This window comes from Lichenostomus cassidix, chromosome 11, assembly GCF_008360975.1.
Source record: "Lichenostomus cassidix isolate B80296 chromosome 11, HeHo_3.0, whole genome shotgun sequence".
Classification (NCBI taxonomy): Eukaryota; Metazoa; Chordata; class Aves; order Passeriformes; family Meliphagidae; genus Lichenostomus; species Lichenostomus cassidix.
The window spans coordinates 15,368,269-15,388,453 of record NC_139492.1 but is presented as its reverse complement, the minus strand read 5'-3'; the positions used below and the strand labels follow the sequence as shown (position 1 = coordinate 15,388,453).

General features: G+C 37.4%; 2 long non-coding RNA genes across 2 annotated transcripts in view; both read left to right on the top strand.

Annotated features, from left to right (window-relative positions):
- The window catches only part of LOC146432372 (uncharacterized), a 255,293-nt gene extending 243,443 nt beyond the window's left edge, over positions 1 to 11,850 (top strand). Inside the window, exons 8-9 of the long non-coding RNA XR_014854572.1 lie at positions 548 to 590; positions 11,774 to 11,850. This is a non-coding gene — a long non-coding RNA (uncharacterized LOC146432372). The remainder of the gene's footprint in view (positions 1 to 547; positions 591 to 11,773) is intronic.
- A 6,241-nt stretch (positions 11,851 to 18,091) lies between these two features.
- The window catches only part of LOC146432371 (uncharacterized), a 24,461-nt gene continuing 22,367 nt past the window's right edge, over positions 18,092 to 20,185 (top strand). The window contains exon 1 of the long non-coding RNA XR_014854425.1: positions 18,092 to 18,235. This is a non-coding gene — a long non-coding RNA (uncharacterized LOC146432371). The remainder of the gene's footprint in view (positions 18,236 to 20,185) is intronic.

Sequence of the window (20,185 nt, the reverse complement as noted above, 5' to 3'; positions counted from 1 at the left end):
ACCTTGTACTATCTTACTATGAGCTCAGGTGTGGTTTTAGTTTGGGGTTTTTGTTTGTTTGTTTGGTTTGGTTTGGTTTTTATGATGGTGATGGTTTTTGTTTTTAATGAAAATGGTGCCATCATTAATGTGTAGTATTTGGACTGATTTACATACTAATAGTTACAGCAAAATTGATTGGTGTTAATGCTTCCTAAACCAAAGCACCAGACCTGGTGATTTTTTTTTTTTTTTCAAGTAGAGGAAATTGATGAAATTTCTGCTATTCTTGAATGATCCACCAGTTCAGAACTGAGGATCATAGCAAGAACATTCAGAAACCTATAGAGCACCTGTACTTTCACCAGGATTGCTCACATCATATTTTTGCTGCATAAATCCACAGAGTTCTCTTCTGATTTATAATATTTTTGCTTTGCTCATAAGAGAAGGCAAAACAGATTTCTTCTATAATTAATTCTTACAAAGACTGAGGAATTTTTTTCTCTGTAGACAGTGGCAGAGAAAAGCACACCAACTCTCATTGAACCTTTTTTTTTCCCCTCAGGTTAAAAAGCAAGAAGGAAAAAAAAGTATCTGGAGTTTTACAGGTATGGCCAGTGACACATCTCCCTGAGCTCTCAGATTTGTCTGAGATGAACCCTTTCCATGACATCTCAAGGGGTACATAGAAAGTGAAAAAGAAACTAATTATATATTTCTATAACCCTTCACTTTTAACACAAGAGTTGCTGATATCTTGTTCCCTGTTTTGAAACCAATGCTGCTCGAGGGGAGTCATTCCTTGGAACAGGAGTGTTTGTGGGACAGCTCTGTAGCTAGGTCTGGATTGACTCCCCATGTGTAGTATAATTCTATTGAAAAACAGCCAAACTTTCCTGAGAGTCTGAAATGAGATTTCCAAAGAGAGATAAATAGTCCCTAAAGCCATCCTGGGGTTTTAGGGAAGGGCTAAACCACATGGGGTTTGTATTAAGTCTCCAGAATTAGGGGGAAAGGATCATTTCTCTCTTCATTTTGGAAGAAAAGCTTGAACCTACATCTTAACCTGTGTATTTCCTATAGCATCTATCAACATACCAGTATGTTACTGATTTATGATTTCTCCTTTTTTAAAACCTTTTGCCTTAAACCACTGTTATGGGTTGAAATCTGATCATGTTTTCCTACTGCCAGAGCATATTAAGAAACCTGTTTCCATTGCCAGTTTGTAGCAGGAAAGATGTAATTGAGCTTTAAAATATTGTTTCTATTCTAAGTTTTGTCAACAATGTACAATAAAGTCTTTTGGGTGAGATTTTCAAGATGCACACAATATTAGCCAAAATAGTGTCAGTCATAAAAGTCCCTTTGTCTTTCATGGACAAAGAGGTAAATAGTGCATTTTTTTTTTAATCTTACTGTCATTTATTTTAGTACTTTGTGGCTTTATAAGATCTTATTTCATTGGTTGCCATACAGCCAAAACATCTTGTGCACAACTCGAGACCTCTTTCCCTAGAAAACTAATGGAGTACCTTTTGGAAACCTTCCAACTCATAGTCTGCTCCAGATGGCGTTGCTTGCAACTTCTAAGAAGCACAGGAACAGACAGCCACTGCCTTATTCTTTCTGTCAAATAAGCAATCCATGTTTTGGTAGGTTGGGATATGGTAAAAATAAATCAAGCTTCATGAGCATGAGTAGTAAGCTGAGCTCGTCAGTAGAACTGTTCAGCTTTGGAGGTCGAGTTGCCTACTATCAGGTTCAGAAAGGAATTCCTGATAATACCTTGTGGCAAGCCAAGTTTCTAGCCTGGCTTCTCTCTAAGGGAAACAGCCACACTTTAAAAAGTGGTGCCTTGAGGTGACAAAACCAGCAGGGTGAGGGCTGCTGCTTAAGCAGCTCTGCAGCTCATCCCTTTTGGCAGCTCAGGCACTGGAGGACTAATCATGATATATTGTGATGCGACTGTTTGCAGTATGATACAGGCTGAGATCGTGGGGAAAGGCAAAACCTTCTGTTTGCTCAAGTAACAGTGCCTTCACCGCGTTATCAAAGTGATCAACCTGTAAGGGCAACTAAAAATAGGCTTTTTCCTGCTTGTTTATTCCTTGCATACTGTAAGTAAAGATCAATCAGCAATTCATGAGACTTAAACCCTGAAAAGTATTGTTATGACTCTGTTGTGTAGAAAACAATGGTATAATTGAGATTATTTGTCCATTTCATAGGAAGAGTCACAATACCTGTAAATATGTTGATTCTATCTTTAATTCTTTGTTTTCCTTGTATGTGCTCAGTGCATGTCATTTTCTTGGTCTTTCAGAAGCCCTCAAAATAGCAGTAATTAATCTTTAGTGATACTGAGTATTCTATTAGCTGTGAATAATAACTTTTACTTTCATTAAGAGGTTTTTTTAAACCTCTGTGGAATGCAAAGTATTGTTCTCAATTAGTTACAATGACGAGAGAAATATAAACTGTAGTCATGGGAAAGTTACTCTAAGCAACTCAGACCAAATGTTTAATTGGCATAGACTGGCTCTGCTCCATGTTTTTTGTGCAATTATAGCCACCTTCCTGAAGCCTAGACTTTGCCCTTGTAGACAGTAATTTGAGATTTTTTTTTTCTTACAGATGTTTTATCTCTATGTACTAATGACTGCACAACTCACAACTGTACCTGGGCGTCAGGCTCAGGGACAAACCCACTCTTTTTGGAGATGCAGCAGAGAAGGATTACAGGAAACTTTCATATTCCATAAACAACCACTTGACTAAGAAAAGAATTAAGTTAATATCCATTGCACCTTATAGATCTTATGTTTGACTCTTCCCACAAAAATTACTGGCAATGCTCACATAAAAGTTACGTTGGAATCAAGAGCAGGCCCTGGCTCTAAAGATTTTTCTCTCTGTCGTCCCACAAGTTACTTTCACCTACAAGAATGACAGTCATGACTATTTATCTTGGAAACTCTACACTTAGGTCTCCTGGAATTTACATGACCCAAATATTTAAACAAGTGGCTTTAGTATTTTACAGTCTTTTAAATATCGGATGGAGTTAAAATTCTTATTGCAATTTGGAATAGGAGTTTAACTAATTTCATTGAGGAAATTGGCTCAATAATTTCACGTGGTAAAGGATAGTTTAAAATCTGTAAATATTGCCAAAGCTTATATCACAGTTTAGTACCAGTTTATTATTTAGAGGTACTCTACTACTTTCCAGCAGTAGAAAGGATGCAAGTTGCAATAGATTTCTAAAATCATGTATGTGTGTTTATATAAATATGTAAAGATGTTTATGCATATGCATATTCAGTGTATGTGCATTTGTGTACACAGTAAATGAAATCTGAAAAAGCAGTAGATAATAGGAATAGGAGCAGGACAAAAAAAACAAGAAGAAAAAAAGGAACCAATAACTACTCCATTCATTCTGAGCACATCACACAGAATTGCATTAGGAAAAACAATAAAAAATACGCTTTTAATCTGATAGTAAAAAACCCCAATAAAATAAAAATGAGATCCATTAATGAAAATAATGGATTTTATCCAAAATAGTTAAATACTTGTCTTTTATATATATATATATATATAAATAAATATTTTTTGTACAGTAGTTGCAGCTACAAACTGGGTTTCTAAACTACAATTAGTACCAGTTATAAGTTTAAGAACAAGATAAGATAGATTAATTCATTCATTCTTAAGGATTACAGGATGGCTGTGGTTCAAAAAAAAAAAAAAAGGTAAAAGGTAAAAGAAACTTTCCTTTTAAAATGGCATTTCAAAATGAAATGGTTATGAAATTTTGGAATGTATTAAGTCCTGAGGAAATGGATTAACGGGCCAGTAATGTGATAGTACTACATAAGGGCAGTTTGATTTAAGAGATACTTCATTTTTGGTCACAAAATTCCTCATGTTGTTCACGACGCTGGAATTTTTTCAGTTTACAAGTTGAAATTATTTTTTTCAGAAATAATATATCAGAAGCTAGGTTATGAAAACGTATTTACAGTGATGAAACAAATTTTCTGTCTTGGTCTAATTTTGGTCTTCCTTGTATGTTTTCCTCTGTTTGGTCTTTTGTGGCCTGAAAGACTAGATGTGATTAGAAGTTAAATTTAAATTGCATGGATAAATGATTAACTTATTAGAAATCACAATTCACAACTTAATTTATCACATGCCTCCCTAATTTTTCACATGGTGATTGCAAATGGGGGCTCTATGAAAAATTTGAGGCATATAAGATAAATTGCAAACCCACGTGATAAATGTACTTATCATGCACCTTTTGGCAGCTTTACCTCCTCTCTGCTCGCTCATCCATCTCTCCTGGGACTTATGGAGAAACCTATGAGCACAGTCAATAAATCACTGAAATCTTAAAATCAAATTCTCCTAGAAATGTTTTGTCCCCTTTTTGCCAGATGGAGATTTGCCTTCTCCAGTGTCTGTTCTGCCTGCTTTCTGTGCAGAAGTTCTGTGGTCACTGTATGGGCAATGGCTTTTTGATTTTGGGAAGTGTTGAGTCCTGACATTCCAAAGGGATACAGACTTTGCTTGCTCACACTTTTCCTGCAAGGTATTTATTATACCCATGGACTGAGACATCTCTGTGTGTGCCTACTCTGGAGCTAGCTAGTTCTGTGTGTAATGAAGCCTTTCTTCTGGATTGTAGTTGAAATTGTATTTTGCATGCCCATGATGTAATTTGCAGAAATTTATCACTGAACTGTGCTCTAACATCCTTTCAGAGACACTTTTCTAAAACCAAATTTCAACTTGTATAAACAGTGGTTATGCAAAATATAATGTAAATTATTTGACATAATCAATAAAGTGTTTTTCCAATCTCTCGTTGGATGCAAACTGGGAAAAAAACTTTGTACATGTTTCAAAACATCCCTTAACTGGAAAAAAAACTTTTGAAAGGTGAAAAGGTAAGAGGAAAACTCACAAAAAATAATTAGAACACAGTAGGGATTTTCTATTTTTGATTGTTATTGATATTCCAGGTATATTACCTATATATATTCACATCTATTACAGTGTAATATTGTATGTTATTATTATTTATATTATAAGGGTTTATGTAATGTGTGTAATTTCATGTATTATTTATGTTTTTCATATTTCAGTCTCTTTTAGTATATCATGTAAACATTATAAGAGTAACTTTTTTTTCACAATGGAGAGAGAAATTATACAGTTCCTGTAAAACTGGTTAGAGCTTAAGTTTGTCAATTCCTTTACATAATATTTTTTTCTGGGCAGGGAGGAATGATTTTTCATGTATTTGTGTTCTTTGGATAGTAGTGGATCCAGATGAGAGAAATGCTTGTTTTGGCACTTCCCCAAAGAGAAATACAGATTTGGATGTTGGCAAAGATGACTTCAGCAAATAGTGCACATAAAAAGCCAGCATTTCATGCATAAGTTCATAAGGAAAAACTACAGAATAGAATAACTTTTATGAAGAAAGTCTATGTCTTACTTGGTGAATAGGTCCCTGTGCTGCCATAATAATGCCCAGTTCTACAACTACAAACACTTATTTGTTCAAAGTGAATATTAACATTGTAATTTACTATCTAATTACAATTTTATAGTAATAACTGAAAATGTGTTGTTAAAAAGCATTGCATTCTCTGCCTCACACTCTCAGACTGTTCTTAGCAGCCTGGTGTGTGATATTTGTCAATCTAAAAGGATTCACAGAGAGCATTGATGTGGATTTTTCAAAGTTTCCTGCTCAAACCCTTTTATAAAAAAATGTTTTACAAAGCTGTTCTTAGTGCTCCAATATCACAGTCCCATTGCAGCTGAGGAACAATTGCTGTGAGCTTTAATGGAGCAGGATTGAGCCCTATGAACAATCAGTTTGCATAGCAAGTCTTCTTCATGGAAAAGGCCTTTGCATTTTATTTTTCAAGGAAAATATCTCACTAATTTGAAAGATTTCAAAGGAATGGATTAATCTGGTAAAAGGTTGTTATTTTTGTCAGCTAATCTGAAAGACTTTTCCCTTAAAGCAACAGAATTAAAATCCAATTCAAAAAATGAATGCAATATTAATACTTAAAAATAAGGCATTCATAAAATGTAGTTAGTTTGGGGTAATTATTACTAAAAGATGGGATTTCTTGGGATAGAAAATTATTGTGAAAGAAGTGTAAAAGTAAGTTTTACTGGTGGACTTTTAAACAAAGTACTAACTTAATCATAACTTTTATCAAAGGAAAATTTCCAGAAAAAGGTAAATTCTATTAATTTCCATTTATTTGATGTTGATATAAATTACTGTGATATAATAAATTATATTCATAAATTTTATTTGCAGTAGAAATAATAATTGATAATTGTGGCATGATTATAGCGGAGACTGAAAAATAACTGAGGAGTTTCAGGATGTAAAAATCTTGATGCATCTCAGATAAAAGTATGTGGTACTGTGATTAGTTATATCTCTCTTTGAAGATCTAACCTAGCAAATTATATCAGGATGCTTGTGGGAAAGGTGTAGTAAGCCTGCAGATTCCTTCCTACATCTGGACTGTGTGTGAGGACTTACACCTGCCTCTTTAATAAATATGTGTTAGGGGCTTAATAGGGCATCTTTTTTCCCTGATAGGCAAAAGAAAGCATAGTTTTGCAGCTTAGAACTTCATGTCTTTAATCATAAAGCTAAAAATGCTGTCATAACTGAGCAGTCAATTATTATTTCATATGCAATAGGAAGTATTGTGAGTTCTGCTGATGGTATCAGATTGCTGCCTGGTAGAGCACACAGTGATAGGTTTTTCCCACTGTCTGTGGATAAATTCAGTACCAAACCCCAAGCTATTGTGTGCTATTTACAGAAGAAATTAATCATTCTTTCTCGTTATCAATAAGGTTTAAATGTAAATTTCCCTCAGACAGCAGAGTGCTTTTAGTATGACTTTTCCCCTAGAAATCCTTTCTGCTGGTCTTGCTCCTGAGAGAAAGGTGAAGGAGCACTGTGCCCATCATTTCCAATCTTCCTGTTGTCATTTATGCCATCACAGAAAGAAAGGCTCCAGAGTTCAGACGGGGGAAAGCAAGCAGCAGCTTGGGGAATAGCTGATATTTAATTGATTTTGTTGCTTTGCTAAATTGATTGTTTTCTTGCTAAGGAAATGAACAGCCGTGCACTCTTCTATATTGTTATCAGCTGATTGTACTTGTTTTACTGCACAATTTTGCCAGTCATGGAGGGGTTTTTGAAAATAGTGTGCAGTGGAATGAGTCTGAACTAAAATGAGGAGCAAACGTTAAATGTTCATAATGCAGCATGCACAAAAGCCTATGAGAATTTGCAGATAACTTTGGCTAGATAAGAAGTTTTTAAGCCATCATAAGATATGGGGGTTCATCCTGGTGAAATTGTGCATGGAACAGGCTGGGTTTGTTGGAGAGCAAACTGGCATCTGTGGGGCTGGGGAGATGTAAGCTGGGCCATTATCAGAGGAGGCAGATACAGGTGGCACTGGGGTAGGCAAGCAGCTTGAGGGACAGTCAGGGGGATTTTCAAGGGACAACAGAGGTTTTTCAGTCTAAGTAGAATGCAATTCATTAACCAGAGCAAAACCAAGTGAAGTGCTTGTACTGCATGTGGGGAGTGGGACTGTGTGTCCCTGGGGAATGCTATTCAAAATTTATTTGATAATTGTGGGGAAGGGCTCCCTGAAAAGCTGATGTATGAGAGTAAGCTGGGAATCCTATCTTTTTGAGGGATATAAAGTCTTTTTGTAGGGAAATGTTGTAGTATTTCTCATTCTTCAGAGCAACTTTGTTTCTGTGAAAATCCTGCTAAGACAGCTGCAGTCATCAGAGAGATATTTGCTTGTAAGGTCATTTTCTGTTGAAAGTGTTTTGTCACAGAATAGAGATGGCTACTTTCACTGCCAAAAAGCCACTTTAAAAGATTGACAAGAGAGATTAGAGAGGACACAGAAATTTTGGAAGACGTTCTTTTAACCTTTTAATACAGTGCCAGCTTGGCAGTAGCAAGTCTATGGCACGATTAGTTAGGGACCAAGCTTTTCTGGAATTGTGGGGGGTGTTTTCTTATTGTTGTTGTTTGTTTTGGTTTGTTGGGTTTTTTTTTGTTGTTGTTTTTTTATATGTTTGTTTGTATTGTGTTTTTGTTTTTTGTTTGTTTGGGTTTTTTGTTCTGGGGTTTTTTTTTGTTTTTTATTTTTGTTTCTGGGTTTTTTGTTGCTGCTTTGGTTTGGGGTTTTTTTTGTTTGTTTGGGGTTTTGTTGTTTTGGGTTTTTTCCCTTTCCTTTTGGGGTATCAATTAACATCAATTTCACCAGGGCAGTTAAGCAAGAGAGTAAAGAGTAAATAAGCAGCAAGCAAAATTAAAAACAGTAACAAGCCTTATGAATACGGGAGTGTTATAATATTTGAAATGCATTTATTTTGGAGCTTAGCATGTTCTGGGAAAACATGATGACTTTGTGAATGTATTGTCTCATTTTACATTGCAGAGGCTGTTTATTGGCCCCAGAGGCTGACAAGGACCTGACACCTGTGCCCAAACATTTTCCAAACCTTGGCAGCACCAGGCACGTTCATTTAGCAGCAGAGTTGTAGATCCACATGTCCTCAAGGCAGGGGAGAGGAGCAGACTTCACCCTTTTACCCTTGCAAGGAAAACCAGGTTGAGTAGCAAAATGACCAGGGCAGTGGATTGACTAACAGGACCCATCTTTATGGGAACTACTGCTTCTGTGTCTCTGCATCACTAGTGCCAGCTGCTGTTTAGGGGAGTTTGGGAACTGAATGCTGGGCACAGGAGAGCTCCTCAGAGCTGGGAAACCTCAAGATATTCAGTTTCTCTACCAGTTAAAAGGATTTAAAAAATAATGTTTATAGTGCCTTTTAGAGTTGGTCTTAGCTACAAATAGTATTTGCATACTGAGAAGTGAGTAGGTTTAGATTAGATATTGGGAAGGAATTGTTCCCTGGCAGGGTGGGCAGGCCCTGGCACAGGGTGCCCAGAGAAGCTGTGGCTGCCCCTGGATCCCTGGCAGTGTCCAAGGGCAGCTTGGACACTGGGGCTTGGAGCAGCCTGGGACAGTGCAAGGTGTCCCTGCCCATGACAGAGGTTGGAATTGGATGGACTTAAAAGTCCCTTCCAACCCAAACCATTCTATGATTTTGGGATGGGAAAACATTCATTGGTTTTTTTGGGGCCCCTAAACAATTTCTAACAGAGAAAGGTGACACAGTAAAGATGTGTCCTTTGTTAAATAAGGTTTGTGAATGTTCTGAATCTTCTAAAAAATAGTTCAATGAAAGTTTATCCAAGATTAAACAGATGTGCAATCCCCAGGGTTTGGCAAAGGAGAGATTAGTGTTTTACCTATAGATAAGTTCCAGGCTGATTACTTTAGCAAAATGTCAGTTTTTCATTAAAAAAGCATTTTACATAAGTGAAAATCCTGGTCTGTAATGTCACTTCCATGGTTTCTCTGTGTGGCCATATCTGCAATAAGGGTAGACTTTCATTAAAGTAAGGCCTGAAGCATACACAGGTGGATTTTATTTTAAATAGGACTATCTATATAGATTATAAGAGGAAAGTTTTGTGAATGTGGTATTTCACAAGCACTGGGAAGCAATTAGAATCATCCATTTAGTGAATTTAGGTGGTCAGAAAAGCATTATCTAGGATCAGGTTTTCTCATTCATCATACCTTGTTACTTATGGATAAGCAGGGTGATATGGTGCCTTGCTAATTCTCAGATATCATTATATAATATAATTGTGTTCTTGAGATGCTGTTGAAGGCCATTTCCAATTACCATTGTATATAGGAAGCATAGGTTTCAAACAGCTAGGTTAAGTGTTACACAGCAAATACAAAGCAATTGGGTTGCTGTGTGGGCTGAATTGGGAGCATGGTTATTTCTGTGTGTGTGCTCTGCAGGAGAGAGCAAGTTTGGGTATTGAAAGCTTGAACTGATCGTGTCACTAACAAAGGTATTTGGCTTTTCAGAGATAGAATTCTAGATGCCTAGATCACTGGGTTCATGCTACTACCCAGATGAGTTTGGGAGTGTGCCAAGAAACTAAAAGCAGTTGATAAACCCCAGAAGAAAAGCAGTAAATCAAAAGCTAGAAAGCTTTTGAAAAATTTAAAAAGTGAGGTATACATAGGGGTGATCATATAATTTTGAAAAAGGGCTTGATTGCCTCACAGAGATTGCTGTGTGCCAGCATGTTAATGGTCAGACCCTGAGAGCTTTGCACTTTGATTTGAATGAGTGTCCCAGAAGTTTGGATGTTTATATGAACATTATCTCTCTCTAAAATGGTGAGCTTAAAACCTTAACTCTGCTGGGGTTTGATCTGTATCCTTTAATCTAGACTCTCTATTGATGGGATTATTCACATGAATAAAGGTTTGCAGGCTTGGTCCCAACATTTATGGGATGGATTATATGGATGCATTTGCTCCATCATTGGTCAGAATGATTTCAGCTGTGGTTTTGCTGTGTGAACTGGAACTCCCTTTCCCATGAGATTGTCCAGTAAAGAACATGGGTTAAATACTGCACTATCCTTCCATAACAAAAAAGCATAAAGCAAATCTCTGATCCTCTCTTCCACTGCTTTCAGCTTCATTCAGGAGTGGGATCTGATACTGAATTGCTCTATAATTAATGAATTAATTGCTTAAAAGGCAAGATCCCTGTGTGCCAGTTCTAGAAGCATAAAAGTTCTTGCTGAGTCTTTGGGGGAAAAAGAGAATGAAAGGCTTTCTATAGGCTTTATGTGTATCTTGAATATGGTTTCTTGAAGTGTTTTCATGACGACTTACTAATTTTTGTCTGTCTCCTTTCTTCTGTTTGCAATGCCTGTCAGATAATGATGTATCCATTGCTTATCATACTTCTGGCCTTTCGTGTCCCTTTTTCCTCTGAGTGTAGTGTGATCTCTTACTTGATATTATGGGTATGTGGATGATTCATTTCAAAAACATTGTCAATTCCACTGATATCGAAAGTACTATTAGTATGCAATTAGTATGTACATAGCTAAGTACCTGCTGAGTTGTGGCTTCATGCATTCAGAAATATGATGTTCTTGCAAAGTCCAAGGATTTCAATCCACATCAGTTGAACTGTTCCCATTTCCAGAGATTTTAAATGAGATTTTAATGAGATTTTGAGAAGGGTCTGTATGAAAAAGGTTTAAGCTACTTATACAATGGCCAGTCTCAGAAAGTGTCTGAAGAAATGGTCACACATTAGGAAATTAATGTTATTAAAGAGCAATTCAGACCTGAAAACTATGGCAGATGCCATGGCAGTCATCACAACTTGTATGCCATGGGCTTTTCATGACTCTGTGCTTCCAATTTATCAGTTGTTCTCTTGCATCAAAATCAGTTAAATGGTTTTAAAGTTAAATCAGGTACATGGTTTATTATTATATACAGAACACTGCATTAAAAGAAAAAACTTGCAGTTGGAAAATTAGGAAATAGCTAATTAAGGTAAGAATTAAGTTAGTAGCCTTAACTCATCTCCTTTGTCTGTACTGACAGTGTTACACCATGTTCCTTGTTGGAGAATCCATGCTATAGAATTTGAGTTGCAATTCTCATGCTCATTCACTCTGTTTCCATCATAGCTGTTTATTGGAGTGCTGTTACTGCATTCTATTTCATTTCAGTCCTCCACCCAGTCTCTGTAGTAATCCACTTTTAATGTCCTTTTTTAATTTTCTCCACAGCAGCTTGTCTGATCTTGGCATTATTTCCAAAACATGGAAGACAAAAGAGGAGGTGGCTGAGAACACACTGAAGTTCAGTGGCAGGAGAAAGGTAAAGCTCAAACTGGAACTGGGGAGGATTGCCTGGATTCCAGAGGGAATTTATCACAGCTCAGGCTGGGAGCTGAGCTGCTGGGATGCTGCTCTGGAGAAGGGCTGGGTGTACTGGTGGACAGCCAGGTGTCCTGGGGAACAAGGCCAGGGCATCCCAGGGGGCACTGCTGGCAGGGCAGGGAGGGGATGCTGACCCTCTGCTCAGCCCTGTGTCCACTTGTGGGCTGAGGGAGCTGAGCCTGGTGAACCTGGAGGAGACTGAGAGGAGATCTCATCTGTATCTGTCAGATTGAAGGGAGGTGTCAGAGGATGGAGCAGGCTCTGCCCCACTGGGCCCAGCATAGGATGAGAGGCAATAGGCAAAAACTGGAACATTCCAGGACATTCCACCTGAATATTGGGAAAAACTTTGCTTTCAGGGTGACTGGAACAGGCTGCCTTGTGGGGTCTCCCTCACTGGAGATATTGAAACCCCAGCTGGACACAATCCTGTGCCTGTGCTCTGGGATGGCCCTGCTTGCCCAGGGAGGTTGGACCAAATGGCCCACTGAGGTCCCTTCCAACCTGAACCATTCTGTGACTGGGAGAGGATGCACAGCCAAAAGCCATTTTAATTGTGTGGCCTGGTCTTTGTGCCTTTTGAAAAGAAAATGTGCTGCTTCCTTCTCTTTTCGCCCTAGATCTCAGAGGCATTTCTTCATAGTAGCTCTGTATTTAGGCAGCTCCCTCATCATTATTCATCTAAGTCATCAAAATTGTAAAAAGGACTAAAAACCCTGATGTGTTATAAATAAAATATGGGAAGGAGGACAGTAACAGAATAAGAGTTCATATATTTGAGGGAATACCCACCCAAATGCTCTCACACAGCAGTTGCGATGTTTTCTTATTGTCTAAATATTGCAATTAAAGAATGAAATGCAATATGATCAATAGTTGGATCTGAAATCCTATAGATGTCGTGTGACAGTATACATACTCAATCTTGATTCAAAATTTATACAGTTTGTATTTCCTCTACTGTAATTGCCTCTGTACTGTGGCTTTCAATAGCTATAAATTAACTCTGTCATAATTGCTCTCTTTTTTTCTTGAATATTTCTATCCTTGCTGTAAATCGTATTTCTGTTACTTCCAGTATTGATATTATGATGTGTCCACTAAGACAGCACAGTATCTAGAGACACGTATATATCTTTTTGGAATAGTTTTCTTTCACCCTTCCCATTTTATTGGTACAGTTGATTTCTCTTGGCTCTGAGCCCAGTTTGGGTTTAATTTTTGTTTATTTTTTACAGGATTCCAGACTCTGCTTTGAGATGGGCACTGTATAAATTAATAAATTCAATATATACTTGCTTTTAGCGGGTTGCTTGGCACATCTGTTTTTCAGAGGTTTCTAAATCTTCATGATCTGTATAAGATATCTTTAGTTACATTGGATTAGGGACAGTATCATATTTTTAACATGTACAGGGTTTCCCATTAAAAAGTTGTTTGCTAACAGTTGCAGTGCTCTGGCATATTGGATACTGCAGTAAGTCTTAATAGTTAGAATGTAAAATAATTGTTCTATTTAGGACACTATGGGTATCTTAGCTATGGTCAATGTTTGTGTTTTTGATGCTGAAAACACAGAAGGTTTTTTAATGGCTATTGCATATATAAATATAGCTGTTTCATTGTGTTTCAAATACTGATATTCCTTGAGTATTGCAAGAGCTATCACAGGCAGAACTGCAACAAAACAGTGTTCATTATATTGCTTATAGCCAGTTGCATTGTGTGGAATAACCAAAAACATTTTAATGGAAAACCAGGGGCATCCTATTAAAAAATTTCTAATTTTCATGATTTTTTTCATTTCAGACTGTCAAGGAGACATTTAAGAAATAGTCAGCAAATATTGTGGCATCAAACTAAGACATGAATAGCTCAGAAAAGAGAAGAGACTACTGCTGAGCCAGGCAGCAGTTTGAGAGTAATGGTGAAGTTGGTTCTGCAGGAGAGCAGGGAGATTTGAGATGCACAGAGATGTAAAAGAATCGAGTAAAGTTGAGGTCAAAGATGACATTTGTGAGGAAAGGGAAAAAAGCTTGCTCTGATGAAGTGTATAATCTCAGGGATTTCCCTACTCATACTGAAGTCAGCATCATAAATTGCTCTGCTCACAGAGCACCACATTCTTCCAGTGCTCTCAATGGAATGAATAGGTTCTATTTATGACCTGTGGGTTGCAATTTTTATTGCAAAATTTGAAGTGAAGGTGGGAAGAAAGGGGAGGCCCAGGGAGAAGGATGGTGTGCTGCTCAGTGTATACAGAATGAGCAGTTGGCACTGGTTAGTCACTAAGGTGGGGATATCATTCTGTAAGGGCTGAAAACACAAAGATGTGCTACTATCCCATGATCTCCCAAATCTGTATTTTGAAAGGAACCTAATTAGACAGGTGATGAACATCCACTGAAGGCAATGTGGTAGGCAGACCTGAATCTGATGGGGATTAAGGTCTGACCAGAGTTTATCAGCACTGAGGAGAGGGAGTGCTTCCAGGCATGCCCAAATGTAAACCCTCAGGTACATAGGGAGCTCCCCATGAAAGAACCATTGATGGCTGTGACGTTGGCAGCCATGGCCCATAAACTGTGGGATTAGGTGCTAACTGAGCTGAGATTCTGAAGGATCTGAATTCTGTATTAATGCTTGTCTCCTATCTAAGATTCTTAATGGCTTATGGGTTTAACCTTAAGCCTTTAAACAACTTCTTGCTAGTCTGGGCAAGTCTTTCCAGATGTGCAGTTAGTTCCTGGGTAAGGAAATGCAGATATTTCAACAAAATCTCTGCATCTGGATCCTGACAAATACCTTCATCAGATCAGTTCTCTAATATGTGTGTTTTCTAATACCAAAGTCTTCTACAGCTCTTGACCTCTGCTGGAAGAAAAGGTTTATTTGCCCATATATGGCCTATATATGACCCATGGCAAAAGATAGGTGCCCACCACATCTTTCATGCTCCCAATTATGTTTACTCTCCAAAAGGCTGGAAGTCCTGGGTATATCTCATTTATCTTTGTTATATTTGGATAATGTTATTGCGTCAAAAATGGCAAGCCTAGGACAAGGGAAAATAGTACCTGGGTTCTTCCAAGGTCTGTTGGAGAGAGGGCAATGACCTGTGAGCTACATCCACTTCATGTAGTCCTAGTGTGAGCTTCCTCCAGCACGACTGTCTCGTGGTTAGAGAGAATGCTGTAGAGGAAGCAGGGCCACTTTTTTGTTGATACTGTTTCATGATATAAATAAAACTTTTAAAATGGTGCTTTTTTTGGTGCTTTATCATTGTGGTGTCCTTATATTGAATGGTGAGCGTTTTGATACGAGACCTTATAGGTAAAATAAAAATGAAAAATATGTGGAAAAGACGTTCCTAGTAACAAAATACAAGATGTTCAAAAATGGAGGGAAAGAAGTGGGAAGAACCATGTGCCTGGATACACAAACACATCTTAAAATACAGAGATGCTGTGCACCTTAAATAAAGCCCCATAAAGCAATCCTAAAATGCCTTTGTTTCTGGAGGGAATACATGGAAGCATTTCTTTAAAAAGCTATTTGGATTTTAAACATTTGATATCATCATTAATGGAAGTAATCCAGTCCATGGCCACAGGGATGGTCAGGATCAGGAACATGGTGATAGGATGGAAGAAAAGGTGCAAGAATGGGAGCAGAATTAAAATGGTGCAGGCAGGCAACCCTTTGAGTGGCAATGTTTCCCATTTCTTTCCTGAGCACATCCACACTTAGTTTCCGAGAAAGCAGGAAGGACACATAGGCAAATTGCCAACCAGATGGTGCAATCGAATACGAAGAATGCTTTCGGAAGGGCAGTATAACACAGAATTAAAAAATGCTATCATTTGCTTTCCTGATACAATACAGGACAAAATTCGCATGGAAAGAGTAAATGTTAGCTATATGTTCAGGCCTTCTAGTCATCTTTGTGATTTAGCTTCAGAAAAATGTCCACCTTTGAGTTCTCCTGTGGTACCCCCTCTGCCAAAGTAATTTAATGTGTTCCAATTATGTGTTTGCAGATTTTTCAAAACTGCCATGTTATTGCCTAAATCTGTTTCTGTGAATATACAAAATTTAACTGTGAGAGAAGGGTCAAGTCCATTTTCAGGACTTGTATAGTTGCTGTTCTTATATAACATGAAGAAAACAGTACTTGCTATCTAGGGTTCTGTATTATCAACAGATAAAGATAATATCAGTGTGGAATTAGTGGCAGACCAAGGATTTATAGTATTTTTTTCATGTTATGTAATTTCCAATTTATTACTGAAACTATGTGGTGTGTATGTTTCCATTTTGTCTTTGGAATAATTGTGTATTTTTGCTTACAATGTATTTTTTTTTTCCACTTACAGTATATTTTTATTTCTATTCTAATTTGGCTCTTTTTGAAATCAGGCTGAGTGTCTATTATGTATATTATACATCTAAAGAAATATGGATTCCCACCCTGCTTTTCTGACCTGCTTTTAAATTTCAGAAGACATCTATAGAAATGCATAAAGATCTGTAGTGTGAATATTTTATAATCATTTTAATGTAATTTTTCTTATTAGTAGCATAGTTTTGGTTATGTGATTGGATGTAACAATTCTATGTCAATACATAATCAGAACATGACAAATCTAGTCGTAATTGAAGAGAGGAAGCCATATCCTGGCAAAAATGTAGGAACCAGCCATCTGTCCTGATGTCAGCCTTTTTGTTATGTATTTTATGTCTATATCTTGATGGTCTATAAATATACATATATATGGCATATCTATCCTCTACCTTAATTCCTGTGAATGGCTTCCAAATGAGACTCAGCTACAGCATATGAGCATTACCTTTGTGAATCCAAACAAGAGCTGCTGCCTGCTTTCTCTGCCCAGTCCTAGCTAGTCTTTACATACTGCTGGTGACAAGCGTTTGTGGACTACTAATAAATCTGGAAATAAAAGGAAGGTTATAATCCACTGAATAAAATTTTTATTAATTGATTTTTTAAAGATTAGTTATTGGACCACTTTTTTGTGCTTTCATTATTTGGATTATGGAGAACCATGGTGCCATGTTTTTTGTTAGACTTACTGACTTCTGAATCTATTTATTTAGCTTGGAGATGTTTATTTTTCTTCAGTGGTTGAAAATCCAGTCTGGATTGTGAGAAACCAAATGTGATATTCATTCTTTCTTTCTTGGAAATCCCTTTTGGTTATATCGATTTTACAGGTGATTTTTGACATTGATGGGCACAGAACAAGCACTGTTGTATTCAGATTACATTCCCTGTAGCACATGTATAACCTTATTTTTCTCCCAGGTGGGATGAGGAATATTTGAAATCTTGCCTGTAACAGTGAGATCTTAGCTGGGCTGGACAATCAGAGACAATGCTGCAGTTCAACTGATTGAGTCAGTGTTGGGGCTTTATGTGAAATTCATATTGCTTTTGGTGGTTTTGCCTGCTGGTGAAATTAATCTCAATTTCACTTTTCTGGGTTCTAAACTCCTTGGTCACTGTTTCCACTCAGTTTCAGAGTTCCTTTAATCTTTTGAGTTAAGTTAAATCAGCTGTAGCTTGAGATTTTGTGTATTTGTCTGAACAGGACACAGACTTATTTTTACCTACATCAGGGGCCCCAAAGATTTTGCCTTTGTCCATGGTAAGTAGTTTTAGCCCCAGCTTCTTCAGGTAACAGCAAACTTCACTCTTAGCAAGCTTTTCTGTGAGAGTCTGCTGTTATTTCCTATGGAAAATACAGACAGAACTAGTTGACAACTCATCTTTGGATAAATAGAAGGGTTTGATGTTATTCTCTATGTGAAAATAATGTCTTGAAAGCTTAGCTGGACAGTTGAAATTCACAAATAGCAGGTAATGTCTTTTAAAAAGACCAGGGGTATCTCGGTGTTGACATGATCAGCATTGGTACTTGCTGTGGGGACAACTGGGCACAGTGTTAAATAACAAAAGTTGAGTAATTCCCAATTCCATTGACTTCAGGTGAATTGGTCAGAAAAAAACACACACTAGCTGAGTTAGGAATTATTAGGAGAGAAATAGAAGACAAATTGGAAAACATGACTGTCTGTGTAGAGCTCTGGTACATTCTGCTTCTTCAGTGCTATGAGTAATTCTCATGCTCCCATTTCAGAGTGAATATGTGAAGAGTGATAAAGGTGATCAGACTTAGGGAGAAGCATCCATGTGATGAAAAAAATTTGACAATCTTCAGCCTGGAGTAGAATCAACTGACGGAGAATTTGATAGAGATCTACAGGGCTGGGAATGACATGAGAAAGGTAAGTGGAAAATGACTGTATCTTCTTCACACGTGAGAGCTGAGCATCAAGTGAAACTAATAGGGCAGTTCAAAACAAAGGACTTTTTTTCCATACTCACATGTTAATTTATGGAACTCCATTTCAGAGGTCGTTCAGGGTGCTGAAAGTTGACATAGATTCAAACCCGAACCAAACAAGTTCATGGAAGGGGAATCCATTAAAAGCTATTAAATAAAAACATGCCAACTCTGTATCAGAAAATCCTTGAGCCATAAATGAGGGGAACTGGGGAAGGATAAATAAGTTAAGTAGCATTTATATACTTTTTCCCCTTCTTTTTTCTTTTATTTTTTTTTCCTGAGTTCACTGTAGCTACTATGATACATAAAATTAGGTGTGTGCTGGTTCTATACTTCTCATAGCATATCTGTTTAACTAATTTCAGGTTCAGGGTCATAGGAAATAAATGGTTGTTTAGGAAAGGCAATAAAAGCAACTACAGCTTTGCCTTTCCTTTTTCTGGTGGGCAGTGCTGTGCCTCCAGAGTCAGTCCTGGGTGCACAGGCATGGTGCTAACCGATGGCTTTGCTGGAGCTGTCAGCATTCAGTTGGATAAGACATGACACTGGGATTTTGACCATTTGTGGTCATTAAAGTTATTGTGTACTTATTATAGGATAGTGGAAATTAGCCCTAGTGTTCTGGTCTAATTCCAGCTTGTGTGTCTCCTGCAGTTTGGCTTGGATAGGTTCCTTTTTCACCCTTCAGTGTGTGCTGCTAGATAATGACTGCGCTTTACTGGAGAACAGCACTGTAAAGACTCCATGTGGCTAAAAGTTCAACACAGATTATTTCTTGTCTAACACAACAAACACAGTAAACTGCACCAATTCTTTAACATAACAGGAATGCAGAGGACATGTGAACAGTTGTATGTTCTGTAAAACACTGGTCATAATTTGCACTAAAGGAGAGTCAGCAATCTCAGAGAATTGTGTTGCAACCAGCAGAGCTGCATGTCTGTACATCTGTGAAGAGTCTGGTGTATTATGAATGACTAGGTATGCCTGATGAGCTGATGTTCTGAATTTTGCACAGGGATTTTACTGACACACACACCCTTTGGAATATGCTATGAAATTTCCTTTAACATAGAAGAGAACATGACATGAGCTGTGATTGTACACTTATTAGATTTTTTTCCCTCTCTTTGCATCAAAAGGCTTTGTATGCATCATCAATGTAAGGCAAGGGAGAGAATCATCTGTCTTTGGGGGAGTGATTGTCCACATTCTCAGTGAAAGGTCAATGAGTAGTGGGTATTAATTAATCCAGCTGGGCACACAGCATCCCAGGTTTAACAATGTCCAAGCTTTTTATAATGATGATAGATTTTAAGGACCTGCCTTTTAGTAATGGCATCCCATCTGTTTGGGGTTAGAGCTTTCAGCACATTAAGGTATTTTTTTTGATTCTTCTTTGTAAAGTGGGTCTGATTTGTGGGATAGTCTGACATTGGTTATTTCAAAGAAAAAAAAAATGGTGAAAATTTAAGGACAAAATCCTGAGTAAGAAACATTTTAAAATCTTTTTGTGAAAATAGAACAAACATATTTTCTTTTGAAAGTAATGTGTCCATTGGAGACTGTCAAATTCTTTATTAAAATCATTCTGAATTTCTTGTTAAATGTTCAGTGATGAAATATATTGCTATTTCATAGGACCCAGCTGAATGACTAATTTCTCATAGTGCCCAAGTGACTTTTTTCCCAGATGTCCATAGTACTGGATTGAAGATCCAGTTCTCTGGTTCTCTGAAGAGTCATGTTCTTGATAGAATACACCAAAATATGATATGCTTTGTGTCATTCTGAAGGTTTACCATGGTTTTCTTTTGTTTGCTACAAGACAAAATGCTCTACAAGGAAGGAAATGCCTTTTTTTTGCCTTTAGCCTCACCACTATGGT